A 19,075-nucleotide genomic window follows, 5' to 3' on the forward strand; every position below is an offset into this window, starting at 1 on the left:
CATTGGATATTCGTAGGAGAAGAAGGCATACAAATGCTATGATCCCTCTACCAGGGAGACTTTGGTGAGCAGGGATATTATCTTTGATGAGATGGGCTCTTGGTATGTATCACCAGTTGCAGTGCCATCAGATATGCCTTCCAATCATGTCTCTACAGTTGATTTATAGCAGAGCACTGTTATGACAAGACCTAGTAGTCAGACAGTATCCCCATGGACAGGGAGATTGAGGAGCTCACCGTCCACTGACACCACTATGTCAGTGAGGGGGAGATATGATGTCTTGGATAGCAAAGGAAAAGAGAAAGCTATTGAGGATGCATTTGGTATGATGACACTTAGCAGAATGACTTCTGGCTATGAGTCTGCTGATACTTTAGACAGCAAACTTGGTATTCCGACTATCTATACGCCTGGCACAAGGCATAGCAAGTATATTCCGTCTCATGAGAGAGGGGAATCGAGTAGTGCACCATAGCTTAGACGCTCGCAGAGGGTCAAATACCCTATTGACAGGTTGACATACAGTGGCTACTCCACAAAGCATTATGCTTACATGACAAAAGTGATGGAGGTCAAAGAACTAGGTACATATGCTGAAGCAGTGAAAGATGAGAACTGGTGTGTAGCCATGGACGAAGAAATGAAAGCCTTGACTCAAAATAAGACATGGGATTTAGTGCCACTGCCTGAAGGGAAAAAGACCATTGGCTGCAAATGGGTCTAAAAAATCAAATGCAAGTCAGATGAGAGTGTGGAGAGATACAAAGCCAGGCTGGTCGCAAAGGGATATGCCCAACAGTATGGACTTGATTATGAGGAAACATTTAGCCCTGTTGCCAAGATGGCAACCATACACATTGTGATTGCCTTGGCTACTGCTAAAGACTGGACATTGCAGTAGATGGACGTTAAGAATGCATTTCTTAACCGTGACCTAGGAGAGGATGTCTATATGGTTCAGCCGGAAGGGCATGTTCACCCTAATTTTCAGCATTATGTATGCAGGCTGAAAAATGCATTGTACGGGCTGAAGCAGGCTCCGAGATCTTGGCATGCTAGGATCAGTAACTACTTGCAGAGATTGGGTTTTGCTGTTGGCAGGGCTAATCATAGCCTATTTACAAAGAAGACTGACAGTGGCTTGGGAGTGCTGGTCATATACGTTGATGATTTGATAATCACTAGTGATGATGACTTGGACATACAGCATGTAATGAAGATGCTGAAATCTGAATTTGACATGAAAGACCTAGGAGAATTGAAGTATTTCTTGGGCATTGAGGTAGTTCCAGCTGAAAATGGTTTATGGCTAATGCAGAAGCACTATGCCATGGAGATGCTGAAGAAGTATGGCATGGCTGAATGTAAACCGTTGGATACACCTCTTGATCAGAATGTCAAGTTAGACATGAACACTGGAGCTGAAGTAGAGGATGTGACTATGTACAGGCAGATGGTTGGCAGCTTGATTTACTTGACCATCACTAGGCTTGACTTGAGCTATGTTGTAGGGCTCATAAGCCAGTTTATGCAGAAGCCTAGAAAGCCGCACTTGGATACACTTAGATGCATTATGAGATATGTTAAGTCCACTGTAGAGTATGGGTTGTTCTATGTCAGAGATAAGCCCTTGACATTGACTGGATACACTGACGCAGATTGGGCAGGTTGCTCATATGACCGTAGATCTATGAGTGGATGTGCATTTGGATTTGGTAGTGGTATGATTAGCTGGAGTAGCAAGAAGCAGCCTACAGTTGCTTTGTCGAGTACTGAGGCAGAGTACAGGGGTGCTACATTGGCAGCATGCGAGATTTCATGGCTGCTCAAGCTTATGGCTGATTTGGACATACAGGTAGATGCTCCAGTGAAGTTACTATTTGATAATCTGAGTAGTGTACTCCTGGCTATGAATCCAGTCTATCATGCCAGGACGAAACACATAGAGGTACACTACCATTTCATCAGAGAGATGGTTCTTGCAGGACGAGTTGATCTTATGCATATAAAGACAGATGAACAGGTTGCGGATATCTTTATTAAGTCCTTGGGTAAAGATAAATTCTGTGGTTTGATAAAAATCCAATGTACATACTTCTATATGGACTGATTTTTTGTTTGACTTTTTGCATGTGCAACTGCATATATTTCAGCCAATGTGTCAATACTAATCAGTCAAAAAAAAATGCACGGAATATCTTTATTTTCAGCCATCATGTCATAAGTTTTCAGCTCCCTTTTTACATGACATAAATATTTTCTTGCATCCTTAGTCATGGCCAGAAGAGACTTATAATAGCCCATACTATTGGCTGTACATACATATAAATTTGCTAGAGACACAGTTTCTGTTGCATAAGAAGGTTCATTCTTTTTACATGACGCACTACCATAGCCTTCCTTTATAGTAATGCAGCCCGAAAACCCTTGAATTCTCAGGCATTAGGAGGCACAGGATAATCACGCAGTCGATCTCTGTTTCGATGATGGTTAACACACACAGTAAGAAATTGGACAGCTCATTCATTATCCTTGCTTCGGATTCGAGCATAGGAAGAACCATCATTAAGAGCTTTTGTTTCCAAGAGGGCTTCAGAAATGTAAGGTTGCCCAAGAATGATAGGGTAACTACAAGAGTCTTGAACAAAAAAGTGAAAATGATCTTTTTTGTCTCCAATAGTTACCTGCACATTAGGACATGTAGCATATAACTCTCCAGAAGAGTTGTTTGCAGCTCTCATTCGCCAACCTGGATCAACATCTATGGGCCATCCGCCACTTTCATAGAGACTCCTTGCCATGACGTTTATCTTCGAGCCATGGTCTAAGAGTGCAATACATGGTATTTCTTTTTCTCCAATTTTGACGACTATCTCCATTGTTGCTCTTGCCCAATGCGTACGGGAGTAGTGACTGCTTGGAATGAACCAAGCCTCTTCTTCCTCATGCATGTGCTATAGACGGCCTTCTTTTTGAGAGGTGGGCTGCCCAACTGGTTTGGACCAGCCGGCCATTATATTTTCAGCTTTCACTTCTTTAATTTTTGCATTTATGTTTTCTTTATCTTTAACTTCAATTGCTGCAATTAATTTTTTAACTGCTTCAAGTTGAATTCCTTGTGAAGTCAACTTCTCTTCATCCTGCACAAAAACTCGAAGAACTTGCAAAAAAGCATGCACTGTTTCTTCATCACCAACATATTGTCTTTCCCTTTTGATTACATTAATAATTACATCATGGAATTCACGTTTGGCAATTCCAAGAATTTCACCTAAGGTGAATTCAATTTTGCTTCCTAGAATTCGTTCTTCTAGGACTTGTTTGAGATCAGTTGCAGTTTCTATGTCAGACTGTAATTTGTATCCTGGCTGCTTGCCTTTCTTCTTTTCTTCGGCTTCTTTGTTTGTGGCACATCTTCCATCTCTTGATCTGGGGTTATATTTTCAGCAAGCTTTAGTTGTTCATGTGTTCTTCTAGTTACCCATTTTGGAGGGCCAGAAGAGGAAGGCCCTGGTTCATCTTCTCTTCTTCTCTTTTCTTCAATCAAGACTTCTTTATGATTGACGTCAGCCAAATGTGCAAAGGCAGAAAAAGAATCTACTGGTTCTTTCCAACCAGTTTTTCCTCGAATATACTGGCTGGCATTAGCCAAATCTTCTTTGGTTGCTTTATCACGTTCCATTTGATCTAGTGCCTGCATCCATACTTTAGATTGCACATTAGCTTTACATGCTTTCAAACTTGATTTAATTAGATCAATTTTCAGCCCATAGGTAGCTACATCAATTGCTACATTAGGCATTCTTTACAGCTAAATCTTCTAATCTTTTCTTCATTCCACCATTGCCAAAATTTGGCTTTACTGGAAGACCAGTTTCAGTCGCATGAATTTTTTCATCTTTCCAAAAGACAAGCTTCTATGCTTCAGCCTCACGGAAGGCAGAACACTCCCTCTTATCATATTGTTGGCTGTCACACCAAATACAGCGCCTCTTAAAGCCTTCTCTCATGGGTCTTTGAGTTGATGCTTGTCCTCGCTCTTCGACTTTGACATGGTATAGAGCTCTTGTAGCTAAACCTTTGTTGGGTTTTTCAACCCATTCAGTGAAACTTTTCTTCGTCATTAGACCAAAGTCTTGTGAGAAGAATTCTTCGCGTAGGGCTTTTTTGAATGCAACCCAATCCGCATCTTGTTGAAAATGACCATGGATTCTTTCTTGAATACCATGCTTGGCTAGTGTGGCAAAATAAGGGCTCTATGCATGTTGTGGTACACCAAAGAATAGCATTTTTTCAACATATAAGCGAATAAAAACAGGGACATTTTGACCATTAAATTGTTTTAATTCACGCCCAACTTCCTCTAGGGCCTTGATAGCTGTGGAATCAATCTTCTCTTCATCTTGCCTTTGTTGTTGTTGTTGTGACATTTGGATTGGTTGTTGCTGAGTTTGTTGTAGTATGGGCACCAATTGTTGTAGAGTATCACCTGAAGAATCCCCCATCTTGGAGTTCTCTTACACCAACCTTCACGCCGAGTTCACCAATGTTACAGCGTGTAGGGTTGAAGGTCACCACAGGGGTTTGGCAAGAGAAGAATGTATGGGGGTTCAAGAGCTTTGACTTCAAAGATGATAGAGATAAGAGAAGGATTGAAGGTTTCAAGCCAAGTTCTTGAAGATAAGAGACAGCAAGGTGTAGATAGATTCAAGGAGAGGAGTAGAAAAAAGAGAAGGGGTTCAAAGAGATTGAAGATGTAGAAGAATAATCCCAAAAATAACTAGAAATTATAGAAGAATACTAACAGAGATAAAGCCTGTCAGTTTCTTGCAGCATTATGCGAAAATATAACTCTAATAGACAAAAATGTGTACAAAATAATACCTTCTTCTATGCTTCTCAAATCGCCAATCCGATGCTTCCAATGGCTCCGAAAGGGGGGTTAAATACCAGGACACCTGGCCAGAATCCTGCCAAATCACTCCTTCTTCATCTCCCACTTTTGGAGTATTGTTCACTACCTGAAAACAGCGATCGTGCATGTTGCGATTTCACTAATATCTTTTTTTACACAAAATCCTCTCAAATTGGCTGAAAGCTACATGCTTTCTTTTACATGTCCTCCTAATCTAGAAGTTATCTATAGTTTTATGAATTTTTACAAGAAATAATATCTAGAATATCAAAATTTGACTAAAAACTTGTCTAAAAAAATCTAATATTTTGAATCATGGACACTAATACTAATGCCTAAAGTGGAATTGGCTCTCTAAATCTAAAAGGAAGCTACACTCTAGATTTTTTTACACGGTGTGCATGTAGCAGCACGACAATGTGCGAACATTGATGATGGACCGCCTGGCTAGATGGGTTCGCACATCTACACTTAGCATGTTAGTGGTCATTATGATACTCACATGGCCACTGACTTATCACTTATTATATTTAGTTTGTTACACCAACCTACAGCTGGCAAAGATATAGTGCCAGTCGATTAATGTAGTCTGTTATGCACTATTTGACTTAGTAGGCCACTTTCCTCTATGTTGTATCTTATCTATACTTTGTGTACATTGTATAGTGGGTGGAAGAAGAAGAAAAAATCAGCAAGAAAATGTTTTGGCTTCCATCTCTCTTCTTGTGTTCTTGAGTGAGCTTCCTCTTGTGTATATAGTGTGTGTTTGGCGCAGCAGCTCAAGCAAGTCCTCCCACCACGCGATTCTTGACACCTTTCACACAGTGAGAGTTTTTCTGACTATTCTTAACCTCTTCGGTTATCGTCTGTCTAGATCCCCATCTAAGCTTCATAGTAAAAGTGCATGCGTGGATAACAAAGCCATATTTGTATCAATTCGTTTGAAATTAAAGTTATCTCTATTCTTCTTATATTTGTTGTGTCTTCTCTCCTCCTTGCTCAACTTCTATCCATTGCACTATGTAATTTCTATATTATTCCAAAGGGACATAAGTCCTCCATCTATAACACTTGCCTCATGACCCTCATAGATGACAGTAACATTCATAGTTGTATTGTCATGTGTGTTTTGATTAAGAGACAACCATTAACCCTTAAGCATCTCCATCACTGACACTTGAACACCGTTTATAAAGTTTTTAGCCAAACAAAAATATTGATATTAAAATGCACATAGATCTATACATCAATACAAAGTGTAGATTTAGTTTCCAAGCATAACATTAATCTTAGCATTTATATGAAAGAGAATGGAAAGAACACTATAAGAATACTCAAATAATTTTACAAAAAGAAATTCCATTATAAGGAATAGAGTTTGATGTGAGTTAATACATTGTATGAACACATGGGTGTTATAAATTAGTTATTATAAATGGATCCAAATCAGTATTGGCACTTTGGATCAACACCTGAGATATTCTATGTGAAATCCACATTTTTTCCTTTAATGCTCATTCTAAGTTTTGTGTCAATTTTTCTATTGTTTTTATGTTCAATCAATCTTTTAGCATTTTCTAACCAATTTATTTGAAGTACACTCATAATAGAACAAAATGTATTCCATGACTTTGATGTTGAGTTTGAAGAGATTGTATTTGTGATAGTTTTTTGTTGGATTTTTCAATTTTGATTAGTTATTTTTATGCATGTTTCTATTGATTTAAGATATTTTTTGAAGAGTTTAATGGATAGTGGTTAAGTAAGTTAAACTAGCTTATGATAGTTTTTTATTGATATATGATGTGTTCATATATTCTATTGATTATTTAATTGGTTCTATTGTGTCTATTTGGTTTTATTGAAATGTGGAAGATGTAAATGATTAGTTATGAGTGTGATTGAAGGCATTTTGAAAGGTTTTTGATGAGTCGAAAGTTGAAACTAAGAGGTTTTAATGTATTCTATTGATGTTATATAGTATCTTATTAAGCTTTTGTATGTCTCTATGCTTTGTATGTGTTCTATTGTATGAGTGTTTAGCTTAGAAAAATTTTAATGGGTTAGAAATAGAATAATATAAGCTTAAAATAGCCTGACTGAAGTAAAATAAGTAGTAGTTAAAGATTGAAGTGAAGAATCGAAGTGACAATGTAGTGATGGACTATGAAGAGTCACTATAGTGGCTTTGGTGCCTCTTTGGATCAGACATGCATTTTAGAGAGAGATTTCACAACCAAGAAAGGATATTGATCATTCATTGTATTATACTCTAAGTGATATGATGTATGAGTGATCAAGGGTGTGTATTAGTGAAAAAGATAATAGGCAAAAACTATATACTTATGAGTGAGATTGTGAGAGATTGAGAGAAGAAAACTATGAATCATCTTTAATAAAGACTATGTGATCATTTCCATGCAAGATTCAATACATCTTTATATTCATTTTATTTTTTATTCATGATAATGAAGCATTCGTTAAGATCTATTAAAGATGAATCGGTGGAAGAATTTATTTATGATGATATGTAGAGAAGTTATTGTTATTCTTGTTGTTTCCTTGGTTTGGTTCTTTGAAGAGGTGATGTTATCTGCAAGAAGTAACCATTGTGCAACATGCAAGTAGGAACAAAAAAGGAGCCTAATTTTTTAGTTTATTAGCCACACCGTAATGTGCATGAAGCACTTGCATATTTGAATTGCTAAAAGATTGCAACAATTATATGAATTTATCATATAAATCCACAAGCTAGGGGCATGATCTCGTGCAATGTTTAATATTAGAGTAGACTCCCGAGGAAAAACCACAAAGATTCTAGTTCATTCTCACCATAAGAAAACCATATAATAAGAGATGACGGGTCTTGAGATCCAAAAGTGAACTAGATACCCAAGAGGGATAGGAAAACCCTACCCCTAAAAAAGTGTAATAAAAGGATGATAATGAATAGAACAAGCTATCCATGTGTATGAAAATTTATGTACTTTCATACCCCTCCTATTCCATACACACAATGCACGAGTGACTTTATGGTTAATGTGTCCTTAGTCTTGATAATGTAACAAAAATGTTGAGAAACACACAATGCTCAACATCTTGGTACTATTAGACACACTCCTATTATTTTAGGAGCTTCAACACACAAAATCCTTAGGCTATCTCTCACCTAGCCACTCGCATATGGATCAAAATCCAATTCTACTAAGCATTGCATAGCATACCACCAACCATGATGGATGCAAGCACAAGCTCTACAACTCAAGTGAGCACTTCTTTGTTCCTCAACCCTCTACAACCACCACATGCAAGAAAATGAACATGGTTATAACAGGTGAGAGTACTTGGAGAGAAGATTAGTAGAGCAAAATGCAACTATTTGGTTAGGGTTTTACATTCATAATGAAGTGATAAAAGTTTGTTGGTAGAAAGATTGAAATTTTTTGTGGACTAGAATCATCTATTTTTCTACTTTTTATTCGATGTGTACAAAGGGCAGGGATGTAGACAACACAAGCTGATAACTCATGCTTACTAGGAATTCCTCGTCCATCTTTGTCTTCTCCTACTTGGTTGTGCCCCTTCTGCCATGCAGATTGGTCCTCATTCCCGCTACCTATAAAAGATGACTCTGTTCTTGCCATAGATCCCCACTACAGTCCATTGTCACTGCCCTCCCACCCTGCTCCTAGTCCCTTATGTCCCTAGCCTCCCACCCATTTATTCTCCTCTTATCTATTGTGTACTCTCTATCTCTTTCTCAGATTATGTTCACTGCACCATGTAATTTTTACATGGTTAGACCTATCATCCTGGGTTACTTGCATGTTTCCTTTTTTGTATCACATCAATGTCCTCGACAAAGCAATGTAGAGAAGCACTAGAAGAAGCGACCATTCTCTTTAATCTCATTGGAAGTAGCTACAACTATTGGTGACACCCTTATTCTCAGGCCATTCAACTACGATACATCTTATCTAGAATACTAATGATATCTTCAAAATTTTCTTCAAGTGCACTTTCAGAGAACACCAACACCTTTTCCTTTGTCTTGATTAATAATACTAATATAAGGAAACATATTAATGGCTATCTTCTAACTAAGTAATACCTAAGTATTCACATTGTCAAGTGTTTTTGTGTAAATTGAAAATCCTTAGAGAAACTTTAGGTAGGTAGGATTTTTTTAGCTTAATTGTTTGTGCATTTTTTTGTTTTGTTATTTTATAGCTACATTTTTGGAAATATCTAGATCAAGAATTATTTTTGTCATTTTATTTGGAATTTTAAGCATGAAAACTTGATAATCTTGGTAAAGATTAGTGTTTCTTTGGATAGGTTAGTGCTGAGTTTGTTGGTAGCCACTAAACATCTTGAAACATGTATATTTTCTTGCCGATACTCTTGCACATCACGAGGACTGTGGGTTCACGAGTACTTCATGTTGCACTTGTCCAATGCACTACACTCAGGGGTCATCTCTTGATTTTATCAATTACTTCCATGGCAAGGGTTGGGTTGATACACATTTTGCACCATTGTTAAGCACTAGCATGGCATGGCGCCCACTATAGCTATATGCAATAAATTTTAGATACACGTGTATTTGAGAGAGCACCTTCATTGTGCATGTACATTTATTTTTACACATGAGAGTGACAACACCTAGAAACAATGCCTAACATTGCAAAAAAAATTAGCAACATTGTATACAATTGGCACATTGTTACCAACTTTTTACATCAATTTAATGTAGATGTGGTCGAGATTTCGTCTTTGAAGGATCTGTCTCTGTAGTAGTCCAGCAACAAGTGGAAAATCCTGGTTTGAAGGAGTTTTGTGCTAGAGGGTGGACTTAGGAAAATACTAGGTACAATTCGATAGTTTTATCTAATCAGAAGGGATTAGAATTTTGGCTTGGAGGATCATTTGACCTTTCTTCCCATAAAGAATATATTGACAAATCCAAATGAGTTGTTTTTAGGAGGTTCGAGATGGTTGAGTGTATAGTCGAGTACGACTTGGCAAAAGTAAAAGACATGAATTCGATAGCAAAGATTGGACAAGTGGTCTTGATCGTTGATGATGATCATAGATAGGAGTAGTTGAACTGGCAAATTTTTCACCGCATCATACATAGGATATGGTAGGGAGAGAGTTCTATTTCTAGGATGATCACATTAAAGATTAAAGGAGGGGAGGGACAAGTCAAAGAACAAAGGAAAAAGTAGATAATATTTTAGCTTAACAAAATATCTATGAAAGAGAGAATGCTAGTAGTTGATAGGGGGGTTGTGATGAAGGAAAAGGGCACCATCATAATGGAAGATGAGGAGAGGGAGAAGGGGAAAGGTCAATTGTTGGTGGAAGAGGAAGGGGAGAGAAAGCCCAAAGGGTGCCAATTGGAGAAGAGGAAGGGGAGGAGTTAGTGGGAAGTTGAAGAGTCCTGATGTAGAGAAGGGGGTGCCATCATATAAGGGGGTTGAGAACGAATAGGAGGATGAAGGAGGGCACCATATTGAACGCCATGATGCCATCAATTGGAGAAGAGAGAGGGAGATAGAAAGCTCCCCAAGCCATCATGTCAAAGAGAGAAACTGGGAGAGAGAAAGAGGAGAGAGAAGACTGCAGAGAAGAAGAAGAAGAAGAGCAGAAGAGAGAGAAAGGCAGTGACGAGGAGAGAGAAATACTAGAAATAGAGAGAGAAAGACTAGAAGAGAGGGAAGGAAGACATGGAAGCTTGGAGAGCAAGGTGAAGGAGAAAGAAGACTTGTATATTTATCTCATAATGAAAAATTAAGTCTCTCTCACCTTATATACTAGCCAATGTAGCTAGTATTTCCCCATTAATAAATCCCCCTCTCTTACACATCAAACTAAGAAGGAAACAAGAAAATTGTAGTAGAAGAAGAGCAAGAGAGGAGCATTGAAGCCAATGGCTTATTGGAAGCCATCACCATGTCTTCTCCTTCTACCTTCATTTTGGAGCTTCAATGTACCCTCTCCTTCTGAAGTGATAGGGTAGGAGAATTATCTGTTGCCTTCCAATTGCTCTACTTTGCTCATGATTCCGTGGACAGATGATGGAGATATTGCATTACTCTCCTCCCCTCTCTTATAAAACCATGGAGGCTAAGCTCTTAAGCTTGAAATTAATCAAAATTAAGTCTTGAAAGAGTTATAATTGGCTATTCCTATGGCAATAATGCAATTGGCCAATGGATCTCTTGGGAGAGGGAAAATCATGAGCTCACCATTGGGAACAACTGGATAGACTCCCTTAGCTGGATTGTAAAGGACACAGCTCCCAAAGATGCAATTATGATTCTCGTACTACTTTACATAAGTGTCCTAACTCATTTAACATAAAAAAATAATTCCACATAAATATTTCTTTGGTTTGGAATTTTTATAAAATATCGTTGAATTTATGTAGGCTTTATTTTATATATTAAAAAATAGAAAGAAAAAAAATGCTTTAATATGGTATAGAAATTTTTTATACACTATTTGGTTATCTAATTATAAAATGTGATTTTTTTATAAAGTATACACACGTGAAAGTATTTTGAAAATTTTTTAAAATTTTTAAAATATGCTTACTATGTCTTAAAAATCACACAGTTATTTTGGATGAACATTAAATTATTTTTTAATAAAAATTATGTTTTTAATTCAACAAAAATTAGAATCTTCTATAGAAAACCTAAGAATATAGTTTTAAATTTTTTATGAAATGCTCTTGGGGTTAGAGAAAAGAAAAATTTATTCGATGTTTTTACTTTAAACATTATTAATATAAAATATGATATGTCTAACTTTATGCAAATTAAAAGTGTTGATGAGGTATTAAGTTATACCAACATTGGACAAGGAAAATGTTTTTAAAAGAAAACTAGAATTTGTGGGTTTGAGGAATGTTAGTTGATTTGATAATGAAAGGGATTAGATAGAACTATTGAACTTATGCTCTGAAGTTAATTCTCGAAGGGATTAAAATCCTAAGGTTAGTATTTAAGTGTTCAGTATAGAAATAGAGACGAAGTTTTTTAGATTAGATTAGTTAGACTACTATGAACGAGTGTTGTAAATATTGAGGAAGACTAGGATAAATAATATAAATTAGTTACCAATATCACCTATTCAATACAACACCTCCTAGGAGTCAGCTTGACAACCTGGTTAAAAGTGGCTTGGTCTTTGGCGGTCAATTTTTGGTGTGTTTGCTTGGAGCCAAGTGCACTTGAACATGTGATAAATCTCCCTAGGATATTAAAATCCTAGGTATTGATGAGTGAATGCGAGGTCTCTTTTCTAAGGGACTATTTTCTGAATTTGCACCAAAATTGCTAAAGGAGAATATTGGATCTGGCAAGAGACACAGAATTAGTAGAGGGGAGCAAATATTTTGGCGCAAAATTAAGTACAGACATAGAACAATTATCTTTTTAGAGTTGGGTTTATAACGATTGTGTGAAAACCATAGTTCTATTAGCAGTGCACTTTGGGCTAATAGATGCAATGGAAATAAATACAATCAGTGTATCTTACCAATTTGATTAGTATTATCGTAACGCTTATCGAACTCTTAGAAGAGTGGTATGGGATGCTGTGTTGCCTTGAGTACATGTATCTAGAGGTTTAAAAGTTACTTTTGACACGAAAGACCTTAGAGAGATCGCTTAAATTTTAGGCCTAATTCCTGAGCAAGAAGAAAAGTTGCATTATGGAGAAATAGACCCAGAGTTACCAACCATTCTAAACCTTCTAAGCACGTATGCAAGTAAAAATTTAACTCTATAGCTTCAAACAAAGCGTGTGAAATTTTGGAATATGATAGTAATAGCTATTTCATTAATAGTGGATGAATTCAGAGGAGAGATGATGACAGCAAAATGAAGCTCGAGATCAACAAGCTAGAGAACGCACAACGCAACAGGAGGCTTGGCTATTAGAAAGGATTGAGAGGGTGAACACATTATTGAATATGGGGATAGATGTTGTGTCTAACTTAAACGTAGACCCTTTTAGGCCTAGTATATCATTCAATAGAACACCATCAAAAGGAAGTGAAGTAGACTTATATCAATGGAATCGAGTGGCCTCACGCACCAGTAGTGTCATTGGGGAAAAAGAGTAGACAAAGTAATGAAAGTAGAGAGAGTGAAACTAATGCTAAAGTAGAGAGTGTTGAACCACCATTTTATTGGGATTTAGAATCAAATTTTGGATTGTACTAACTATTTAAGGAGCTTAAGGAACCTGCATGGTTGGATATTACTCAAGAATTAGGGTTAGAGATATTATTTAGAGAAACAATGGCTTGTAATCCAGTCAGATTAGCTGGTTTCACGCAATTTGGGGGAACTGTGGGATGAGGATCCTGATGCCCATTTGCAAAGATTTGAGGTGACATGTGTCACCAATGAGATAATAGACGATAACCAAAAGCTTCATATCTTCCCTACAACATTAAAAGATGAGGCAGTAAGATGGTACGGGAACCTAGATGCCCAACATAAAGTGACTTATGCGATCTTATCAAGAGCGTTCCTGGAAAATTTTTGATGACAAGGTCTCCAAGATAGACTAGCCCTTCCATTGGATTATTTGTCCCAAGGAACAACCGAAAGTGTTGAACATTACATTGAACATATGGAGACAATTATTCGGAAGATGAATCTAGCTCCTCATGAACCTACGCAAAAGATAAATTTTATTGATGGGCTTAACCCAGAAGTTCATTAGTATGTTAGCCTACAACGGCCAGCTACATTGGCAGATGCTAAAATATATGGTAGATGGTGGGAAGAAAACTCAGCCAACAACAACGGAGGGACTTATTTAAAGAACCTCGGATGGAATATCCAAGCACTTCAAGCGGGATATCTAAGAATGTATCTTATGTGACCATTCCTTTAAATGCATTGGTATAATGGCAAATCCAAATGTATCAAGTGTACCTTTAAATTGGTACACTTCTATTCCAGCCTATATGATGCAAACAGGAATACCTTCTATGCTGCAATCTCAGTCCCCTCTTGATGAAGCGAAAGTAGCTGATATTATTGCAAAATCACTAGAAAAATTGAAGGAAGAGATTATGAGTGCAGTGCAAGCACCTTTGAAAGAAATATATTCGATAACAACACAGTCTTCTAGTGCACAACAATCCTTGAGTAGCTCAACTCCAAACCCACCTAGATCCAAAATCTGGTGTGGTAAATGGCATGGGTATGGCCATGTGGATACAGAGTGTCCGACACCTTCAATACTAATGCCTAACCATCCACCGTTTTGCACCTTTTGCCTTAAGACAGGGCATCTAGATACAAATTGTTGGCACAAGATAGGTCAAGAGCAACAAGAAGCTTGTTTAATGCAAAGAAATTACAATTACATGGATCATAATAATACGACTTAAGCAATTGAACCACCTAATCAACCCTTTAGGCTGAGAGGATTTCCAACCCAAGGTAGACCCCCAGTACCCCGAAATAATTACAATAATGATAGAAATAGAGGAAGAGATTCTCCTTTTTGGAGAAATAATGGTCCTTTTCGTAATCCAATGGGGCAAGGGGGGGGACCACAAAGGCCTAGGGGACCGGTAATTTGTTATCAATGTCAACAATAAGGTCATAAAGCTACAGATTGTCCAAATGCACATAAAAATCAGGATTATACTCCTCCATGCAGGAGATGTAGCGATGAAGGGCATCACGAAGAGGATTTTCCTAAGCGAGAAGATAAGCAACCTAATGACAAGGGTAAGAAAATTTTTAATGAACCCTCAACCTTATCCGCAAATTTAGTTGAAGTAGAAACAACAAGGCAAGAGAATGAAGTTAGGTCTAATTTCATACCCCGTAGGGTGACCTTTAAGTCTAACCCCATGATTGGTGTGGTGACTAGAGTGCAAAAGAAGCAATGAGAAGAGCAAGGTCTGGAGGAATAAAGTTTACAATTAAAAAAAGAAGGGAAGGATAAACCTAAGGATATGGATCCTAATGTAGAGCTACCTGAGTCAAATTCTCCACAACATTCCTCTGACCATGCATTATTACCTGTGCCTTTAGAAAATCCTAAGATTCAAGTAGGGGCAGCTCGTTTTTCCGAAAGACTGATATCTCCTAAGGAAGGAAGTAAAGAGCAGGCGAAAGCAGTAAATAAAACTTATGATTTTTGGGTTGCATTAGAGCAAGTATATTTGACCATTAACCTTCGGCAATTGCTAGAAATAGCACCTACATGTCAAAATTAGCTTTATCATAAATTAGTTTGGCATTGAAGGAAGAGGATTGACATTAATGTTCCTAAAGTAACCGTAAGAAAAGCAACTAAAAACATGAAAATAGTGGATTTGTTTGTGGATCCAGGAGCTCCAGTTATAGATACTACTATTAATGGTCACTTGCTGAATGAAGTATAGTTAGATGGTAGTTCAATAGTCAATTTGATGACAAAACAAACAATGCATGAATTAGGGTTGAAGAATTTAGAACCTACCAATATCGTTTTACATGTGGCTGATCAAAGGAAAGTGATTACTTTGGGGTTACTTCGTAATGTGAAATCTGTAATTGTTGGCCTAGAATTTCATGTGAATTACTTAGTAGTTCGCTCATTGTCAAATATCTCTTCATATTCTGTGTTGTTGGGTCAACCTTGGTTATACCAAGCAAAGTGCACTCAAGATTGGTATAAAGGTTCAATTATGATTGGTCCTCAAAATGATCGGGTTAAAATCCAAGTTATTTCGAAAGGATTTTTGAAAGAGTTAGGTGATGAGACGGTTGATGAAGTGGATGAGAAATCCAACACTGAGTTTTATGATTGGAAAATGGAGATGATCGATAATAAAGGGTCTTACGCTTGGTTATTTAGAACACAACGCCCAGCAAGAGCAAAAAAAGTGGAGGTAAATACAATACATCAGCCTCATAAGGTAGAATAGATGGGTATCGGTAAATATGTTGAAACATTTTTATCAAACAATGATTCGGATAGTGAAATTACTCACTAGTTGTCTAAAATTGAAGATATAAACCTAGATTGCTTAATGCTCTCTTCAAGGGAGGTGGAATACTTTGATGATTCACTTGAAATATATTCCCGATTATCCATGGATCAAGATAAAAATGATCAAGAATATATGTTTTTTATGTATATCAGGGCAAAAGCAATTTCTATGGATGAATTAGAAGAGTAAGAGATGCATGAGTTAGTAGCGTTTAATGTAGATAACATCTCAACAACCTCTTTGGAGAATATGGACGAATTTGACACTACTGAGAATAATAATGGCATACCTAAGAGTAAGGTTTTTACTATGTCCCCTTATGAGGAAAATACTCTACCCTTTGGATTTGAACAGTTTCTAGATATAGCTAGAATAACTTATTATTACCAGTTAGAAAGAAAGGAAAGAGAAAGGAGGAGTAGGAATAGGTGCAAACCGTTACAAAGACCAAATCGCAGGATGATGAGGATGACTCAGCTTTGGCCTTGCATAGGTTTGCACAAACATCTAGCGGACATCATGGTAATTATGATAGGATCATTAGAGAATTAAATGAGGCAGCAATGACTGTTGTAAATGAAGCAATGAAGAAAATTACTGAGTTGAAAAAGGAAAAGGCAGAATTTCAATTAGAGAAAGGCGATATCTAGATGAAATTTCACTTTTAGAGTTGTATTTAGAGAAAAGGAGGTCAAATTTTAGTAGTAGGGAGTTACAGATGAAACAAGCCTTACCTATAGATAAGAATCAGTGGGACGAATATGAAAAGACTAATTGGTTATGGGAAAAAGATAAGTCTAAGTGTCTTTTTGAACCAAAAAATTGAGGGAAAAACCCTACTAGTGCTCCTTGGTTGTATCATCCTTTTAGGTGCTTCAATGGAACTACGCAAAAGATGTACCATTGTTCTAAATCTGCTAAGATCAATATGCAAAATATGCCAAAGATTGTATTACCTCATCCCAAAGAAAAGGTGATGGATTTTACTATCTATGGGGATGGAAAGGAACTACAACTTAGACGGTTTGAACCTGCGACACCTAGGGATTTTGTAGAACTCAAACAAGTCATACATTATCTAGCTTATCGAATTCAAGGTGAGGAAAATGAGGATCTGCATTCATTAATTCTTAAGCTTAAGGGTAACCAATGGTATTGGAGTTTAGATGATCAAGAATGTTTAGAAAAGAACAATAAAAACTTACGTCAATACCGTCATAAGTTACATGATCAATATCCATGTGATCAAGAGCAGATTTTTCAGATAATAGGTTCTATACATACCATGTTCACGAAAAAGTATAATATAAATTCGAGGCCTATTTTGCATGGCTTGAGTAAAGGACAAGGAAGTCATACCAATAAGCTATTTCCAGATCTATTGGATGTCCATATGATAGAAATGACTGAGGGTATTCAGAATGATCTTGCTATTGTTCCTTATATGGTTGTACCCTTGGTGCATTCTGTGAATGCGAGGAAAGAAGAACCAGAAGCAGGTGCTAGGAATAGTTTGCTTGAAATTGTATCAATGGGGATATTTGAGGATGTACCTACAATCAACCCTCGGAAAATAGTCTCTTTGTTTCTTGAAGAGCCCGAAGTGGAAGTAGTTAAAATAGAAATGGCAAAAGGGAAATATTTGAATCTCGGGGCTTAATTGGAATCCCAAGATCGAGAAAGGTTTGAGGAGATATTATGAGCACATGTTGGGGAATTTTCTTGGTCTTATGCTGACCTTAAAGGTATTAATTCTGAACTTTGTCAGCATTATATTGATCTAGAACTAGGTATAAAACCCATATGTCAATGCCAACAACGAACAAATCCTATGTTTGCAAAACTAGTCAAAACTGAGATTAATAAGCTTCTTGATGCGAGATTTATTTATCATGTTGCATATAGTGAATGGGTTTCTCCTATTGTGGTAGTACCCAAGAAGAACAGTAAGAAGATTCGTATTTGTGTTGATTATAGAAAGTTGAATAGCAAAACATGTAGAGATCATTTTCCTTTGCCATTTACAAATCAGGTACTTGATAAAGTTGCAGGCCATGAGCTATATTCTTTCATGGATGGGTTTAGTGGCTACAATCAAGTGCTCATTCATCTTGAAGATCAATCCAAATATACTTTTACTACTGAATGGGGTACATTTGCTTATAAAGTAATGCCTTTTGGCTTGTATAGTGCACCCGCAACATTTCAAAGAGTTGTGATTGCGGCTTATCAAGACTTTCTTCAACAATGAATGGAAGTTTTTTTAGACAATTTTTGTGTCTATGGGACGGAAAAATAAAAGCCAGATCAATTGGCGCAAGTGTTTGAACGTGGTGACAAAGTAGGTATCTCCTTGAACCCTAATAAATGTGTTTTTGGAGTGCCAAAAGAAACGTTGTTGGGGCATATTGTTTCTAAAGAAGGCTTTGCTATGGATCTGGCTTGAATTTCTAAGATTTCTACACTTCCATCTCCAACAAACCTTAAGCAATTGCATGGATTTTTGGGGCATCTAAATTATTATCAACGATTCATTTTTGATTTTGTAAAAGAACCAGTATTGGCACCCCCTCATTGGACGAAAGAATCCCATATTCATGCCGATGCATCTATGTATGATGTAGGAGCTGTTTTATGCCAAGTAGATGATAATAAAGTGGATCATCCAATTTATTACACAAGCCATAATTTAAGTAATGTAGAAAGAAATTATACTACCACTGAGAAAGAATGCTTATCAATGGTATTTACAGTGGAAAATTTTTGTCATTATTTCTTAGGGAATAAATTTACCATTTATGTGGATCATGAAGCGTTAAAGTATTTGCTTAATAAAGCAGAACTTTCGAGACGTGTGACTCGTTGGATGTTGTTATTTCAAGAGTTTGATTTTCAAATTGTTATTGGTCTTGGTAGAGCTCATGTTCTAGCACATCATCTTTCACGATTATTAACATATGTTAAGGAAGACACATCACTTTTTACTATGGAGATGCAACTTCCATGGTATGCTGATATTCCCAATTTTCTTAATACTCCTCATTATCCATTTGGTGTTGATAAATGACAAAAGTGAAAAATTTTAATGCAAGCACACTCCTATGGATTATTAGGGGGTTACCTTTATAAATTCT

This window comes from Lygodium microphyllum, chromosome 18 (assembly GCF_053477565.2).
Source record: "Lygodium microphyllum isolate KBCC chromosome 18, Lygodium_microphyllum_v1.1.10, whole genome shotgun sequence".
NCBI lineage: Eukaryota > Viridiplantae > Streptophyta > Polypodiopsida > Schizaeales > Lygodiaceae > Lygodium > Lygodium microphyllum.